Raw genomic sequence first — 17,906 nt, 5'->3', positions numbered from 1 at the left:
ATAGAACAAAGTGTTCTTGCATTGAGTAAGTACTTGAGTGGAGGTCCAATGTCCATCTGCTGCCTTAATACTAAACCTATAAATATATGCACATAGATCTATTTCCCTCTCATCCTATATAAATATATTTACATATGTGCATGCCTGTATTTAGACCTCTATAAATGCCCTTTTCTTCCTAGTTCTCTCCTCTATTTCCTTTTATTTTCCTCTTGTCCCACTATCATGCTCAGCCTTCATTTGCATTTCAGTAATTTCTCTTGGCTTCATTGCCCTTGCTGAATCCCTACCAGGCCTCTCGCACCCTCCTTACCACTAATTTTGGATCAATTGTTGTCCCTGGATTGGTCAACACCACCTCCTCTCCCCCCTCTCCCCCTCTCCCATGACCCCTGGAACCATCGGGCCCGTTGTTTTCTCCACCAGACTATTCATCCAGCCTATATCTTATCTAAATAAACATGCAGAAATAATAATATGCACAAAAAACTAGGCATAGCAAGACAAATCAACAAAAGAGAACAAAATTATGACAACAACAAAGAAAACCAATGACCAACAAACAAATAATGTTTTAAAAAAGAAAAAGAAAAAAATTAAAAAAAAGAAAAACCTGTAAATAGATCAAGTTCTGTTTATTGACCTCTAGGAGTGTCCTCCAGATGAGTCCAATGGGTGCCATGCTCTGGTCCCAAAGTCTGTCCTTTGCATTCCCTCAGAAGCTCCCTGCTCTGCTCCCCCCATTGCTCTGTCACACGCCCTTAGTATTTTGCCTACGTGTGGCAGGGTCAGACCAGGCCAACCTGACACTGAGTCTCCAGTTTTGTTCCCCATGGGGCCATGGGTCAGTGAGGGACGTCGTGTCTCATAATGGGATCAGCCATATGGTCCACTCTGTGCATTGGCTGTTCAGAGTGGGGATATCATCCTCCAGGCCTAGTGGGCCAGGATGTGCTCCACTCTCTCTTCCTCCCCATTCATTTGCTCCCATGTGCTCTGATCAAACATGTCCCTCTCCCCGAGCTGCAGCTTCAGTGCTGTCCTCTAAAGTAAATTCTTCTGTGGGGAAGGGCAGTTGTCCACGTAGCTGGAATTGGGGATGGGCACCCAGACCCCTCCACTGGCTCCTCTCTCCATGCCTGCCAGCTGCATTTGCATCCCAGAACACCGGATTTAAGTCTGGCCCCTCTTTCCCTGTGTAGATGTAAACAATACCCTCCCCTTGGGTGGGTTAGTGCCCTATTCCCCTGCTATGCATTTCTATCCTTTTTTTTTCTCTCCTCCCCACCCCTCCAACCCCCTTTTTAGTTGGCTACCATATGTACTCCTGGATTTTGTCTGGCCCCTGCCATACTACCTGGAGTGTTTGTATACAGTAGCTTTTTCCCTGTGCCCCTTTTGAATTTTTCTTTTCTTTTCTTTTTTATAAACTTACCTCAGCGGACTCATGTTGTACTTGTCCTTTTGCGCTTGGCTTACTTCACTTAGCATAATTTCCTCCAGTCCTTCCCATGTGGCAATATGTTTCATGCGTTCATCACTGCTTTTTCATGATGCATAGTACTCCATTGTATGTATGTATCATAGTTTCTTAATCCATTCGTCTGTTGTTGGAAATTTGTGTTGTTTCCATCTCCTTGCAATTGTGAACTGTGCTGCATTGAACATTGGAGCACAGATGTCTGGCTGTAGTTTGTTTCTTGCTTCTTCTGGGTATATGCCCAGTAGGGGGTTTACTGGGTCCTATGGTAGCTTGATTTCCATCTGTTTTAGAAATTGCCAAATCGATTTCCATAGTAGCTGTACATACCTACAGGTCCACCAGCAGTGGATGAGAGTTCCTATCTTACCGCAGCCCCTCCAACACTTGTTGCTTTCTGAGTTTTTGAATTGGGCTATCTTTGAGGGTGTTAGGTGGTATTGCATAGTTGTTTTAATTTGCATTTCTCTTATGGCTAATGATCAGGAACATTTTCTCATATGTTTATTGGCCATTCAAATTTCTGCCCTTGTGAAACCTCTGTTCAGGTCCTTTGACCACCTCCACAGTGGGCAGTTAGTTTTTCTCTTATTGTAAACTTGCAAAGTATTGTATATTTTAGTAATAAGGCCTTTGTCTGATGTGTCATTGCTAAATATGTTTTCCCAGTCTGTGGACTCTCTTATTACTCTCTTGGTGAATTCTTTCGATGTACACAGGTGACTTATCTTCAGTATGTCCCACTTGTCAATTTGTGACTCCTCTGTATTTGAATCCTTCCCTATTTCCGATAGTCTCTGTATTCCCTGTGCCATGATTCTCAGGTTTGTCCCAATTCCCTCAATGGCCCCTAATTGTTTGGGGTTTTATCTCAAAGTCTGTGATCCACCTTGAGTTTAGTCTTGTGCACAGAGTGAGGTAAGGGTCTTGCTTCATTTTTCTACACATAGATATCCATTTTTTCCAGCACCATTTATTGAAGAGGGCATCTGCTTCCCAAAGTTTTTTTTGTAAAGAACCTTAACCAACCATGTTATAGAACCATCTTTTTCAACCATCTGATACAGCGGTTCTCAACCCCCTTTGGGTGTCTAACAACCCTTTCACCAGGGTCGCCTGAATCGTAATAGTAACAAAATTACTGTTCTGAAGTAGCAACGAAAATAATTTTCTGGTTGGGGGTCACCACATGAGGAACTGTATTAAAGGGTGGTGGCATTAGGAAGGTTGAGAACTACTGATCTAATAGAAACTAAACAAAGTTAAGAGTGACTTGGGTTTTGAAAAGAAAAGAGAAGAGGCTATGGCAGTTTCCTGGCTCAGCCTGGCTGGAAAGTGTATGCAGGGTATCATGGGTCTTTGGTCTTTGGCTCTTTCCTTCCCTCTCTGCCTCCAAGACTTCAAGGTTAGTCTTGGGGGTTGCTTCACATTGTACAAAGGAAACTGAGGAGGCTAGGAGAGACCTGAATGAAGAGTGAAGCACCAGTCAGAGCTTCACAGACAACCAACTTAGGGACTTTCACATTGCTGGGGAAAATGTTGCTATAGCTCCAGGGTACACCGCAGACTCCCACACGTCCAGACAAGAAGTGGAATTTTATTCTCACTCCAAGTCCCCTAGAAGAGTAAAACGAGTTCGTCCTTTTGTTTTGCTTCCTGAAATAAGCACGATAAATAGCATTCATTGAAATCAAGTAGCAATATAAAAAGGCCAAAGTTTTAAAAGATATAATTCATAGGTAAGAATTTACCATAGGTTAATATATTTAATGAGGAAACTACTAATCATCAGTTTCCAATTATTTTATGAAAGAGAACCATGCATTAAATTAAGCAAAATTATGCTTCCAAATATAACTTTGTGAGCACAAAATCTAGGGTTCATATTAACATGCACAATAAACAAATTTGACACTTTTGTGTGAAATTTAACTGATTAGGTTGAACTGTTATAATCATTTGAATATCATTGTAATAAAATTAAAGAGTGTTTTCGTTTAAGTGATAGTAGTACCAATGTTTATTGAGGGCTTACTATGTGTCTGATATTATCGTAAATCTTTTTGAAGCTTATTTAATATTCAGTGGCCTTAAGGTATGATCATCTACAGTTTATAGATAAGGAAATTGAAACAATTTAGATCATTGAACTGGGATTTAAACCCAGGGTCTCAGACTCTTAAATAAGTAAGATCTGCAGGTAAATTTTAAGAATAGATTTGAAAATTCCGAGGATACCAACCATTAAAAATCTAGATTTGTGAAGTTCATGTCTAAACTACTGTAACAAACTGGCTTCCTAACTTTACAAGGCACAAATTTCTATACATTGCCACTTATTAAGTGTCATCATGTCATTCCTTTAATGAACCTCTTCCAATGTCTTTCTTCTGCCTATTTAGATCTCAGACTTGAATGTGCATCTTGAAGCACATTGCTTAACATACTGATTGTCTAGGCTCCAACCCAGAATTTTGATTTAGTGAGTCAGGTAAAACCAGGAATCAAGGTTTCAAAGCAAGCTCCTAAGGTAGGGGCTCATTTAGCCTATTTGGACAAAGTCCAAACTTTTCATTGTAACATTCAAAGCTGTCCAGGTCTTAACCCAAACCCACCTAGCTCCTAATATGAATGCTCTATACTATAATATCACTGCCCCCCCAACTTTTCATATAAGAGGCATTTCCAACTCCAAATCTTTGTCTATTCCCTTCCCCAACCCATCTAGGATGGTTTCCTACATTCTTTCTTCTTATCTACAGTATACATCCATTTCCCTTGCTCCACAAAACTCGCCAAAATCTCTTGTCCAGAATAATCTAATTTTTTTTCCTGAACAATTCAGTCTTTACCCCCTTAACCAAATCCTTCAAGTGTTTAATTGGTAACCTGAAGGCATTTCCAGGGATGCTAAAACTGCACTGCCCACTAGCCACATGCGGCTTTTAAAATTTAAACCAATTAAAATTAAATAAGATTTTAACAATTCACTTCATCTGTCGCACTAGTTACATTTCAAGTGTTCGATAGCCACTTGTGGCTAATAGCTACTGTACTGGATAATGCAGAAATGGAGAATTTTTATCTTCATAGAAAATTCTAATGGATAATTCTGAAATAGTCTGCCATGTGGCCCCAGCTGCAGCTATCTTCTTATATGCAGCTACCCTTAAAACTACTTGTCTGCAGTTAAAGTAAATATACATCCTGACCACAAAAGGTGATGGGCTTTCTTTTTAAACTTTGATTCCCATTTCCAGTAAAAACAAGGAGCTCAGAACATGTCCCAAGTGTAAATATCACTGAGAATATCTAATCAAATCTCAAACTCCTTGCCTTTTTTTAGTTCTCAACCTCCTTGACTTCTCCACTGCATTTAGGATTATATATGCAGACCAGACTTATCTCTCCAACTCAAAATTCTCTGCTGGACTTCTATGGCACTATAACAAAAACAATCGTTGTTAGTTTACTGAGCTCTTACCAACTGCCAGGCTCTGGTACACATCTTAGCAGCCCAAATGGGAGATACTATTATTATCTCTGTTTTATAGGTGATGTGTCTGAAGTTCAAAGAGGTTAACTGATTTGCCTAAATGATGCTGGGCCTAGAACCCAAACTCCTTTTAAGACTCTTCTCCAACGTAGTAATTAGATCAAATGAATAGTACAGATGAGTCAGACCATCAATTTTAACATCAAAGAGTGGAAACCATTATTCAAGAACGCTTCTCTTTTCTTTTCCTGTTTCCCCCCTGCTCCTCTAAACTCTCTCTTGCTTTAGTCCATATATCCCTTTGGTAGATTCCTAAGATCTTAGCAGCCTTGATAAATTAGAATTTAAAGGCAATTACTAGGTACTTGAAGAAAAAATAATCACAATAGGTCAGAGAGAGCAGGGACCATGTATTTATTACTTTTCATTTTCCAGAACTGTTTTCTTCTAAACACCCGGTAGGCCTTTTACCTTAAATCATGTGTTGTTCACAATTTAGAAGTACATTTAATCATTTTGCCAATAGTCCATTTTAATTACACCGGAGACCATTTACAGCTTTTCTGTTCTCTGGGCTGAGGCTTTATCCCTGCTTCAGCAACTGCTGCAGGAACTAGTCAGACATGACACAGAAGTGCTGGTAGAAATTCAGATTGAGGTTGGAACAGTCACCTGCTTACTGGTGTTTCAAGTTACCTTGCTTACTGATACTCTTAAGCAGGTCAAATGCAGCATTCTTGGCCACTAGATAAAGGGTGAAGTTATGGTGTGTGTTGGGGGGGAGGGGGGCGGGTTAATAGCTGCCTTGCCTCCTGTTTCAATGTAAGAAAGATAATTAAGCCTGTTAATCCCCAATTCACCAGGCTTCCATAATGTGTTTTGATATATATTAGCTACTGTGAACAGAGATCTAAGTTGATTCTGCAAGCCTTTCAGATTCGGAACCCTCCATTACTCAGTCAGGTTAAAGAAGAATAAGAAAACTTGGCTCGGTAACTAACTAGCTGTATATAGCTCTCTGTGCTGTGTGTCTGTGAACAGATATTTGGTGAGAACTCTTTTCCTCCTTTTATTACCTATACATGTAGCCATAAATATTATAGGGTTCCAAAACAAAAGAACAAACCCACTGCCATTGAGTTGATTCTGACTCATAGTGACCTTATAGGGCAGAGTTGAACTAGAACTGTTCTTCAAGGATCTCAAAGACTGTAAATCTTCACTGTTCTTTAAGGATTTCAAAGATTGTAAACCTTTACAGAGCACACAGCCTCATCTTTCTCCCATAGAGAGGCTGGTGGGCTTGAGCCACCAGTTAGCAGCCCAACATGTAACCCATTATGCCATTAGGCTTCCATTTGTTGAGATAGATTTTTACTTTTATATTTATTTATATATTTGTAAACATATAAAAATTTCCCTCAACTATATGGTTTTGATACCTGTACCTACGGCTATAATTCTTTCATTTAAGCTGCTATATGAATTTTCATGGGATAAATATATCCTAATTTATGTAGCTATTCTTTTGATGGTCATTTAGATTGCTTTCCATTTTTTTAACGAACCTTTATATACGCACACATGTATCCTTGTGCACATGTGAGAGAGTGTCTCAACTAAATGTCATGTTATTATTGCTAGGCATCTTTGAGTTTATTCTGTCTCATAACAATCCTATGCACAACAAAATGAAACATTTTTCTGGTCCTGCACCATCCTCACAATTATTGTTATGCTTGAATGCATTGTAGCAGCCAGTGTGTCAAATCATCTCATAGCGACTCTTCTTCTTGTTCACTGGCCCTCTACCAACCATGATATCCTGCCCAGGGGCTGATCCCTCCTGAGGACATGTCCAAAGTGCTTTCACGGTTGAGTTTTCCACAGTGATTCTCCCAATTTACATGATCATCAAGGGTATATTAAAGTTCCAATTGATCCACATCTTCATCAGTACATGGTATAGTGTTTTTTCTCTTCATTTTAGTCACTCTGCTGGGTGTATAGTAGTAGTTTTTGTGACTTTAGTTCCAATTTCCCTGATTACTAGTGAGGTAGCATATATTTCACAGGTTTCTTATTAGATGCCCTTTCTTAAAGCAGGTTTTGACAGTGATAAGAAAAGATGAAAGGATGACTACGGTGGGAGGATATATTGTGATTATGGGATGAGTTCGGGAAATAAATGCTATAGAGGTAAGAACCTAAGAGCCCTAAATCAAGCTTTCTGAACATACCAGTGTTTTAAAAATGGGCCAAGTATGTATAGATGTGGGAGTCTGAGAAATGCACAGGTTAAAATTGCATTCTTGAAATCCAACCGTTAAAAGCTCCTGGAACCAACCTAAGGTCAAGGTCTCCTTTTCACAACTCAGGCTGCTTCCTATAGAATCTCTCACTAGGTTAGGAATTTCTCAATATGCAAAATAGCAGTACTGGCTTTTCTGATTCTAGCTAGAAGACCTTATGATTTCAGCGTTAAAGGGCATGGAATGGTAAATGCTCTTGTTACTCAGCAACAATAATCATATCTTTCTTCAAACATCTGTAACCATCAGGAAAAATGGCAATGTGGTTTAAAGTATTTCTCCCAAGGCTATAACATGCATATAATTTTTGCCTTGTTAAAATGCAGATTCTGAGCCAATTGATGTGAGATAAGGCCTAAAAGTCTATATTTCAAACAAGTACCTGGATATTTCTGATCTGAGGTTCACACTTTTGAATTTAGATCATAAGCTATGGAATCAGGCAAACTTGGGTTTAAATCCCAGCTCTCCTGTTCTTAGCTATGAAAAGGAGATAAAGAATTACCTACTTCATAGGGTTGTTATGAAAGTTAAGTTAAATAATTCATGTAAAACATGTTTAAGCACACTGTTCAGAGCAGAGTAAGAATTTAATCAATGCTAACTATTGTTATTATTCCATGAACTGGCACTCCTACCTATCTATGATACTCTGAAGACTGTAGTTCAGAATTATTATCTGGAAGCACTGCAAGGGTTTAATCAGAGAGCGACAGATTGAATCATATTTAGTCTTATTTTATGTTAGGCTTGTTTTATTGTATTCTATTTTTTTGAAAATTGAGACTTCATCTGTATCAGCCAGAGTCCCAGTGGGAAACAGATAGCACACTCAAATTAGCATAATCAGTAGAGAGTTTAACAGGACTAGCTACAAAGATGTGGGCAGGGTGTATGAAAACCAAGAGAGCCAGTACAATAATATGAGGCTACTATCACCTCTAAGCCCAAAGGAATGAGGGGAAAGAACAGTACCCAGAACAAGGTGACTGTAGTGAAAACATGATGCTCTGGAGAGTAGATGTGACCATTAGTTAATGGACAATAATCAGTCTGAGGCAATACTGGTTGGGGGAACCAATGAATAAATACCTCGGCATCAGTTTGGTCCTTCCCTTTGATGTCTTACTAAGGATCCCTAATGTTCAAAACCTACCAATAGCCAACGCGTGAAGGGAACCCCCTAATGTAATTCATATAGATCAGACTTCCAGAGCTGGCAGAGTATAAGAGGGTAGTGGGTAGATATGGAGGGGCAAACAGAAGCTATCTGGTATACTACCTATTACATATATACTTAACTAAATTATTACCTGAACCTGAACACAGTCTTTCTCTGGTCAAGTCAAGAGAGAACAGACTGTTTTAGACAAAGCTAAACTCAACAAATTTATCACTAAACAACCTTCAGCATTTTCACACTTTGAAAGACTGCCATAGGTCAACTTTTTTATTTCCATTAATGATAGCCTTCAGATATGCCAGTTTCTCAACCTGAACCATACTTCCATTTTTACTATATTTAAAACCTATCTTCCTTGAGCATTATGCTTATTTAAGAACTAGCTATCTAAGATCAATGTGACAGCAGTAACTGAAAAGATTAGCTAGGGACCTTCTTGGAGTGAGTTTATGTAAAGAACAACTCAGAAAAGGTGAGAGTGGTGCATGACAAAGAATGTAATTGATGTCATTAATATGTACATGTAGAAATGGCTAAATCAGTATGTATTGTTGTGTATATTCACAACAACAACATCCTAAATTTAAAATAAATAAGTAAAGATCTATTCATCCTTTAAGGTCCAGTTCTAGTATTATTCCACCTCCAAGATGTCTTCCTCCCGACCATGTTAGCCCACATTGATTTCTCTTGTCTTTGTACCTTCCCTCATTGCCAGTAATTCAGTCACTACTGTCATGTATTGCTATTTAACTGCTTTTTGTACATATATCATCACCCCAACTAGATACTACAGACTATGGGTTGAATTGTCCCCTCTATCCACTAAAATTTGACATCTCTGTATTCTGTGATTGTGTTTGGAAGTAGGGAACCCTGGTGGTGTAGTGATTACCCATTGGGCTCTGAAGCACAAGGTCAGGAGTTCCAAATCATCACCTGCTCCAAGGGAGAAAGATGGCGTTTTCTACCCCCATAAGGAGTCTTGGAAACGAACAGAGACAATTCTACACTTTCTCATAGGGTCACTATGAGTTGACATTGACTTGATGGCAGTTAAGTCAAGAAGGTAGGTAAGGAACAACAAAATATACTCAAAGAAGGCTCTCAACAAATGAAAAAATATCGTAGCGAAGTAATACAACATGTAAATGAACAAAATGAAAATTTTGTAACTGAAAAAAACGATTAAAACATTTAAACCCTGCAGTATAGACTTCATAGCAGAAAGAATATTACAGAGGGAAAAGCAAGTGAAATTGAACAGAGAACAATAGAAAATAGTCTGAACCTGAAAGAAAGTACGCTGTAAAGGAAAGAAGAGAATCTAGGGTACCCGTGGAAGCACAGCAACAGCAGCTAACATTGAAGAATGGTATTACTCGAGTCCTAGAAAAATAGGACAAATGCTATGGGGCAGACAAATATTTGAAGAAATAATGGCGGACCACCTCACAAATGATAAAACATTAACATGAGTAAATTGTAATAAGTTATATAACTAGCATAGTCACTAAATTGTCTATAAATAAACCAAAATGGAATTATTAAAAAGATTCAAAGAGCACATAGTAAAGCAAGAAATATGAAGATGAGGAATGAAAAACAGGGACAAACAAAAAATAAAATGTAGATGTCTGTATTAACATATGTTTATATAAAATGTAAATTATCTAAATATACCATAAGAGACAGAGATTCACAGAATAGAATTAAATATATATACACATGACCCAAACACATCTAGAAGAAACACATTTCAAATATAAGGATATATGTAGGTTGAAAGTAAAAGAATAGACAAAAGATATACCATGCAAACAGAATCATAAGAAAGTAAGAGTGTATATATAAACATCAGATGAAGAATGCCCATCCCCTCGCCAAAATTACTAGAAATTCATTACAAAACAATAAAGGGGTCATTCTCCTGAAAGATTCAGCTGCTATGAACATTAGTTGTATAAAATATTTGATGCAAAACCAAATAGAATTTAAAAGTGAAATAGGCAAGTCAACAGTTATTATTAGGTGCATAGTAGGTTACTCCTTAGCTGTTGACCACGTGAGTAGTTTGAAGACACCAGCTGCTCCAAGGGAAGAAGATGGGCCTTCTAGTCCTTTAAAGAGTTACAGTCTCAGAAGTGCACAAGGACAGTTCTACCATGCCCTACAGAATCGCTGTGAGTCAGAATTGGCTTGATGGGAATGAGTTTGACAGTTTTAATTGGAAATTTTAACATCCCTATCCCAACAATTGATAGAACTAGACAGAAAATCACCAAGAATACAGACCTATGGCATATAAGAGGTATGTAATAACCATGTCAAGAATGAAAATAAAAGGAAGACAAATAGAGAATTCTGTTTGTTTCTTTATTGTGACTGGATGGAGGTTTACATATCAGATAATCATTTTTCCATTCAATACCTAAAAGAACTTATCAACCCCCTCCATAGCTTGCCCTATTGCCCTCACCCAGCAATCTCCCTCTTGGAGGATATCTTCCCCTTCACTCAAGTTTACACCTACCTACCTTCTAGCCTAGAAATTGAAACATTCTACCATTGTCTTCAGTCAGAAATTTGTCAAACATACAATCAAGATGCATTGATTATTATTAGCAATTGGAATGCAAAGGTTGGAAACAAAAAGGAACAGTAGTTGAAAAAGATGCCCTTGGTGATAGAAATGAAGATGAAGATCACATAATAGAATTTTGCAAGATAAACAACTTGTTCATAGCAAATACTTTATTTATTTATTTATTGGGTGCAAAACTAGAACATTTTGAATTTTAGTTGCCATTACTAATTTTGTACTTTAAAATGGTTGAAATCACAAAACAGAAAATTCTTTGTATACTACAATAATCTTTGCCAACATAATAGATAAAATTATTTATGTTCTCAATGTTTAATTTTGTAAAGTTTATTTTCTAATTTACTAATTTTGGTTCCTAGGAATATTTATTTGTAATTTATTACATCTTTGAATTTTTAATTTCTGCCATTATGCTTGCTATTAGATTTTTAAAAATAGAGCACTCTCACATTTCAAGATCCCATGGAATTTCACTGGAGATCAGAAACAGTATCCTTAATAGGCCACAGACCTTTTCCTCACTTTTAACTATCTAAAAGTTGGTTTATCACCTGCCTCTTACCATCTTTACTGAATAACTAGAATTCTTAGCTTACTGATCCCCTGGTTTGAGGGAACAAATTTTTTATCAGAAATCTGATATACTCCTAATAATGGATATAGCCTTTAAATTTGGTAAAATTTTCATTTGAATTAGAAATTATAGTTGTGCCGTTTGTAATGAATTTACACTACTTTGTTTAATCTCTCTAGCTCTTATCTCTATGGGCCATTTAAACTCATGTTGTCAGGGGCTCTCTCACATTTAGCTGTCTTCGTAGTATGTTAGTGTGGCCAGATATAGATCCAACCCTGGACCATGAAGATGCATTTATATAGTTAAAGCAAGACATTTTTCACAAGTGGTATGTGATATAGTCTACTTAGGATTAATGAAAATAAATAAATAAAAATCATTGCTGAGAAACAATTATCTATAGATCTAAAGCCAACAAAGTCTCTTTTCCTTATGTTAAAATACATAATTCTTTTGAGAACAACTTGAAGTAAACAAGAAAATGCCTTCATATTAGTCAATCTTTTCATATACTTCAAATTTGTACTTGATGTATTTTTCTTCCTGGGCATCAGGAAGAATACCTGGGTATTCTGGGAGACTTATATTTCTTTAAATCAATTTCAGGAAAAATGTGTCGCTTTCAAATTCCTGCATGAGCCTTGTCATGAACAGTCTAACATGACCTGATTGGTCCATGGCTTCCTTGTAAACAGAACTGCCTCCCATGAACCAAATCATGTCGAATTTATTTCCCAATTCTGGTTGTTCCATGAGTTTTAAGGCACCATCCAGACTTTTGACAAGAAAATGAGCTCCTTGTGATATTACCTTGAGTTCCCTACTGAGAACCAAATTAACTCTATCTTTCAAAGGCATATTCTTCTCAGGAATGGAAAATCAGGTCTTCCTACCCATAATCACCAAATTCTGTTTACCTTATACTAAAGAGTAAGTGGTCGTGGTCATTCTCTGGAAATACTGGAATTCATTCCTGAGCATGGGCAATGGTAGATTTTGGTTCTTACTGATACCCAAATTTTGGGACACAGCGATGATGCAGTTTAGTGGAGGAACCATAAAAACAACTATGAACTCCTCTAAGCTCAGCATGGGACATCTGGATTCCGAGTGAAGCTTGGTGTGAAATTTGCAAATATTTTATTTTTAACAACACTAAAGGCGACTTTTCCAATACAGAAATCAAATTGACTACATTTGTGAGAAAAGATGATGGAGACGTACAATATCAACAGCTAAAATCAGGACAGGGGCTTACTGTGGAACAGACCATCAATTATTCATAGTAAGTTGAGGTTAAAGTTGAAGAAAATTCAAACAAGTCCATGAGAGCCAAAATATAACCTTGAGTCTAACCCACCTGAATTTTGAGAACCTCTCAATAACAGATTTGACGCATTGAACACTACTGACAGAAGACCTGAGGAGCTGTGGAAGACAAGATCATCATTCGTGAATATAGTAAAAGGTCATTAAATGACAGGAATGAGGCTTCCAGAAAGATGACACTGAGGTAAGGACGACCACGTTGGGAGCTCCACAAATAAGTGCTGGGTTGGGGGATTGGGAGGCTGTGTGTTGGATCAAGAAAGCACATTCGGGTCTCGTGACACACCAAGGGTCTGTCCTGGGACCTAGGTTGACCATTCCCTTGGCTCTGTTATGCCTTGCCCCTCCATCCACACCACCGAGCCACAGAGTGGCCTGTGGCCCAATACCCAACCTACACTAACAGGTGCTGCTTCTGTAGCCTGTCCCATTATTCATGATTGAGGCATGAGCTTCAACCCTGCTAGCAGATTTGGAGTGGTCTGGGGACCCAGCCAGCTGGTTCTGCACAGCCCAAACTGCTTGTGGAGCTTGCATTCCACCCCATGGAGTACTCCACCCCCTTCAGCGCCTCAGGAGAGAGCCTGAGAGCCTTAAAGGCCATGATATGTAGCCATTGAGAGCTCCACCCCTGACCGCCCTTTTGCGGGGACTGTGTGGCCCGAGGACTGTGTGGCTGGTGGATCTGGCCAACCCAGTCTTACAGCCAGAGCTCCTGACACTGCCCATGACTCAAGTCTGCAATGGGTCCTGCCCCTCTGCCAGCACTACCACTAACGCCTGCAGCTCACTCCAACCCACCCACTTGGGGCACCAGCGCCACATGCTGCATGTGGCCCTGTTCACACCAGCCCAAACCATAGAGCCAAGCCAATCCTGTCCCCAGTGCTCTATGAATAAAACATAAAGTACGACTTCTAGCTACACTGAAATGCCACGGAGACCACTACCCACATCAGCAGTCACTACAAGAAAGCAAGGGAAACAAGTCTCAATGTCAGAAGAGGATCTGAACTTAGCAATGTATATAGAAGAAACAGAAGCTGAACCACCACAGGAAGAAATCTTCAGAATGCTGCTTATAGTCATTCAGGATATGAGGGAAGCAATACAGAAGAAGGATGAAAAATAGAGAGGATAGAGTCCACTTACTGAAGGGAAATACAAGAGTTAAGTGACAATGCAGCAGAAACAAAGAAAATGGTAAAAGACCATACCAACACATCAGCTATCTCAAAGACAGCCAAGCAGAATTCAACAAACATGAAAGATAATAAAATAAACTGAAAGAAACATGAGAACAATGATGCTATGAATAGAAACAATATTTGAATAATTGGTATACAGGAGCAAGATGTAATGAAGAAATAAACAATCAAATAGTGAGGGAATCCCTCGAGGAAAATTCCCAATTTAATGAAGTAGAATCAGACAATCATCCAGGAAACAGAGAGGACATCAATTAGATGAACCTTAAGAAGAACACACCAAGGTATATAGTAGTCAAATTATCCAACTCTGAAGAAAAGGAGAAAATCATAAGAGTGGCTAGAGAAAAAATGCACTCACCTATAAGGATAATCAGATAAGAATATGCTCAGACTTTTCAGCAGAATCCATGAAGAAGAGGAGAGAATGGAATTACATCTTCTGAAAGTTGAAGGAGAATAATGGTAACCTAAGAATCCTCTATCATGCCAAACTCTCTATCAAAATGAACCGAGAGATAAGAGTTTTCCCAGAACAGGAAAATTTTAGAGTATATGCTAAAAAAAAACCCAGCACTACAAAAATTAATTTCCAACTCACTTTGGACAGATAATCAACATCCACAGAGCACAAATATGAGACCACATAGTGTAAGACTATCCAGAAGTCAATTTACTGAAAGCAATGCCCAAGATATCTTTGACCCAACGGTGAAAATAAGATAAGGATGAATCCTCACACACATACACATCACACTGTTATGGAGAGAGGTAGGAAAATATCTGTCACAAAAGGTATGAGGTGACAGCAAAGAATCCACAGATGGATATAATAACTCTGAACGTCTATGGCCTGAAATCACCCATCAAAAGACAAAAGCTAGCAGACTGGATCAGGAAAGAAAACCCATTGATCTGTTGTCTGCAAGAAACACATCTCAAGATCACAGACACAAAAAGGTTGAGAATCAAAGGTTGGCGAAAAATATACCAAACCAATGACAATCTTAAAAAAGCAGGAGTTGCAGCAATTCTAATCTCTGACAAAATCTATCTCAAGGTGAAGGACATATAAGAGATAAGTATGGGCACTATATAATGCTTAAGGGAGCGAGTGAGCATAATAAACATATAAGTGCCCAAAGAGAGACCTGCAACATTTGTCAATTGAATCCCTCAAAATATGAAAAAAGAAATCACAGGATTGACAATCATAGTAGGAGACTTTAATACACTGCACTCTGAGAGAGACTTGTCAGCGGGAAAGAAACTCAACAAGGAGACAACAGAACAGAATCCTATAATTAGATAACTTGACCTGATAGACATATTTAGAACTCTCCAACCAACTCCAAAAATTTCATTCTTTTCAAATGCACATGGCACGTATTTGAAAATATATCACTTGCTGGGACACAAGTCAAGTCTGAGTAAATTCAGACATATAGAGGTACTCAGACTTCATTCTCTGACCACTGTGTCATAAAACTGGAAATCAACAATAGAATTATTTTTAAAGGGGTGGGGCAAATACTTGAAGGATGAATTACTCCTTTAAAGGAGTGGGTATAGGTCTAAATTAGAGACAAAATTAAGAAGGTTCTAGAAACTAATGAGAATACAACATACCCAAACTTATGGTATATAGCAAAGGCAGGTATCAGAGGATGCGTGAAAGCGATAAATGCACATGGGAAGGAAGAGAAACTTATGGTCAATACCCTATCACAAAACCGTCAGCAGTTGGAACAGTGTCAACAGAGTAATCCTTCTAATAGCAAAAGAAGAGAAATTATAAAACTCAGGGCAGATATAAATGAGTGGGGAAACAAAAAAATGGAAACAATCAACTCAGTAAAAAGCTGGTTCTTTGAAAGGATTATCAACAAACCACTGGCAAGCCTAACAAAATATAGGAAGAAGCAGATGTCAATATCCAGGATGAGGGGTGAAACAGGAAATTATAATGGACCCTAATGAAATTAAAAGACAAATTACACTGTAGTACAAAGAACTATACTCCAACTGAAGGCAACAACTTGGAAGACATAGACAAATACCTGGAAAAACAAACCCTCCCCAGATTATCTCATATAGATTTCAAGAACTTGAATAGACCTATAGCAAAAGGAGAAATAGATAAGATTATAAAGGAACTACCAACTAAAAAGAGCCTCAGCCCAGATGGCTTCACAGGAGAATTCTACCAAGCATTCAGGGAAGAGCTGATACCAATACTATACAAGCTCTTCCAGAACATAAAAAAGAACAATGAAAGAAGGGAATATAACAGAACAGCAACAGGAGCAAAGAGAAGACACAAAGCCCCTGAAGAGACCCAAAAATAGGTTTCAGGCTAGGAGGGGCAGCTCCCAGAATTCCCCCAGGACCAGTAGGGAGACAGTCATAAAGTTCAGCAGACAGATCTGGAATTATGAATGTTTTTTTTTTCTTTTTCTTTTTCCAAAATTTTGTTTTCTTTTTGTTTGGTCTCTGTTATTGTTGGGTTGCCTACTTAAATATGATAGGCACAGGAAGCAAGTTCGAGGAGAAAGCAACAGGACCAACGGTCCTGGAGGGACAGGGGGAGAAGGAGGTGGAGGGACGGAGCGGTGAGAAAACAACACCATAGACAAGGAACAACTACGGAATTAAAATCAACAAGGAAGTAGAGATCCTGGGGGTGTTAGAACAACAGCAATCTAGCTGAGAGGAATTACTAACAGGAAGAAGTAGGCCGAGCATGATGGTGGGGCAGGAGGAAGATAAAAGGAAACAGAGGAATGATCTAGGAAGCAAAGATACGGATAGAGGTATAAGCATAGGTGTGCATATATGTTAATATATTAATTCATAAAAAAATGTATTGGCCCATGTACTTATATTTTTATGGCAATACACTGAGGTTGTGGACAAACTTTGGGCCTCTGCTCATGCCCTCCCTCAATGCAAGAACACTTTGTTCTAACAACCTGTCATTCTGTGATGCTCACCCTCCTGGCACAATCGTTGAAGACAAAATGGGGGCATAAGCAAATGTGGTGAAGAGAGCGGATCGTGCTCGGCTATCAAAAGATATAGCATCTGGGGTCTTAAGGCTTCAAGTTAAGCAAGTGGCCATCTAGCAGAGAAGCAACAAGCCCACATGGAAGAAGCACACCATCCTGTGCTAACATGAGGTGTCACCAGAACTGGGTAACAGGCATTAGAAGACCCCAAACAAACAAACAAAGAATATACTGTTGAGAAGTAGTGGGGTCGGAGCAGAGACCCAAAGCCCATCCTTTGACAATGGAACATCTCCCACAGAGGGGTCACAGGTAAGGGATGAGTCGGTCAGGGTGCAATAAAGCACCAATGAAACACATAATACTCCTCTGATTCATTGAGGCTTCCTCATCCCCCGCTATCATGTCCCCAGTACTGCCTTCAGTGTTGGCTACACCGGAGCATGTGCACAAGTACAGATAAGAGATAAGAGCCCACAACACATGGAATCCAAGAACAGGAATGGGAGTAGCGAAATCAGAAGAGCAGGGAGGTGGGGAGAGGAAGGGAGAAAGGGGGAACCAATTGCAATGATCAGCACATAACTGCACCCCACCCCCCAACCCAGGGGGACAAACAACAGATTCCGTGGGGGATGGGAGATAGCCATTAGTGTAAGATATGAAAATAATAATAATTCAGGATTTATCAAGGGGATACGGCGGCGG

General features: G+C 38.9%; 1 pseudogene; it reads right to left on the bottom strand.

The window, feature by feature from the left end:
• Positions 1-12,145: 12,145 nt before the first annotated feature.
• Positions 12,146-12,712, bottom strand: LOC101642588 (annotated as a pseudogene).
• Between the last annotated feature and the right edge of the window lie 5,194 nt (positions 12,713-17,906).

Source organism: Echinops telfairi, unplaced genomic scaffold, assembly GCF_000313985.2.
Source record: "Echinops telfairi isolate 266 unplaced genomic scaffold, ASM31398v2 ScPeMD7_44;HRSCAF=162, whole genome shotgun sequence".
Classification (NCBI taxonomy): Eukaryota; Metazoa; Chordata; class Mammalia; order Afrosoricida; family Tenrecidae; genus Echinops; species Echinops telfairi.
This window is presented reverse-complemented; position numbering and strand designations above follow the sequence as displayed.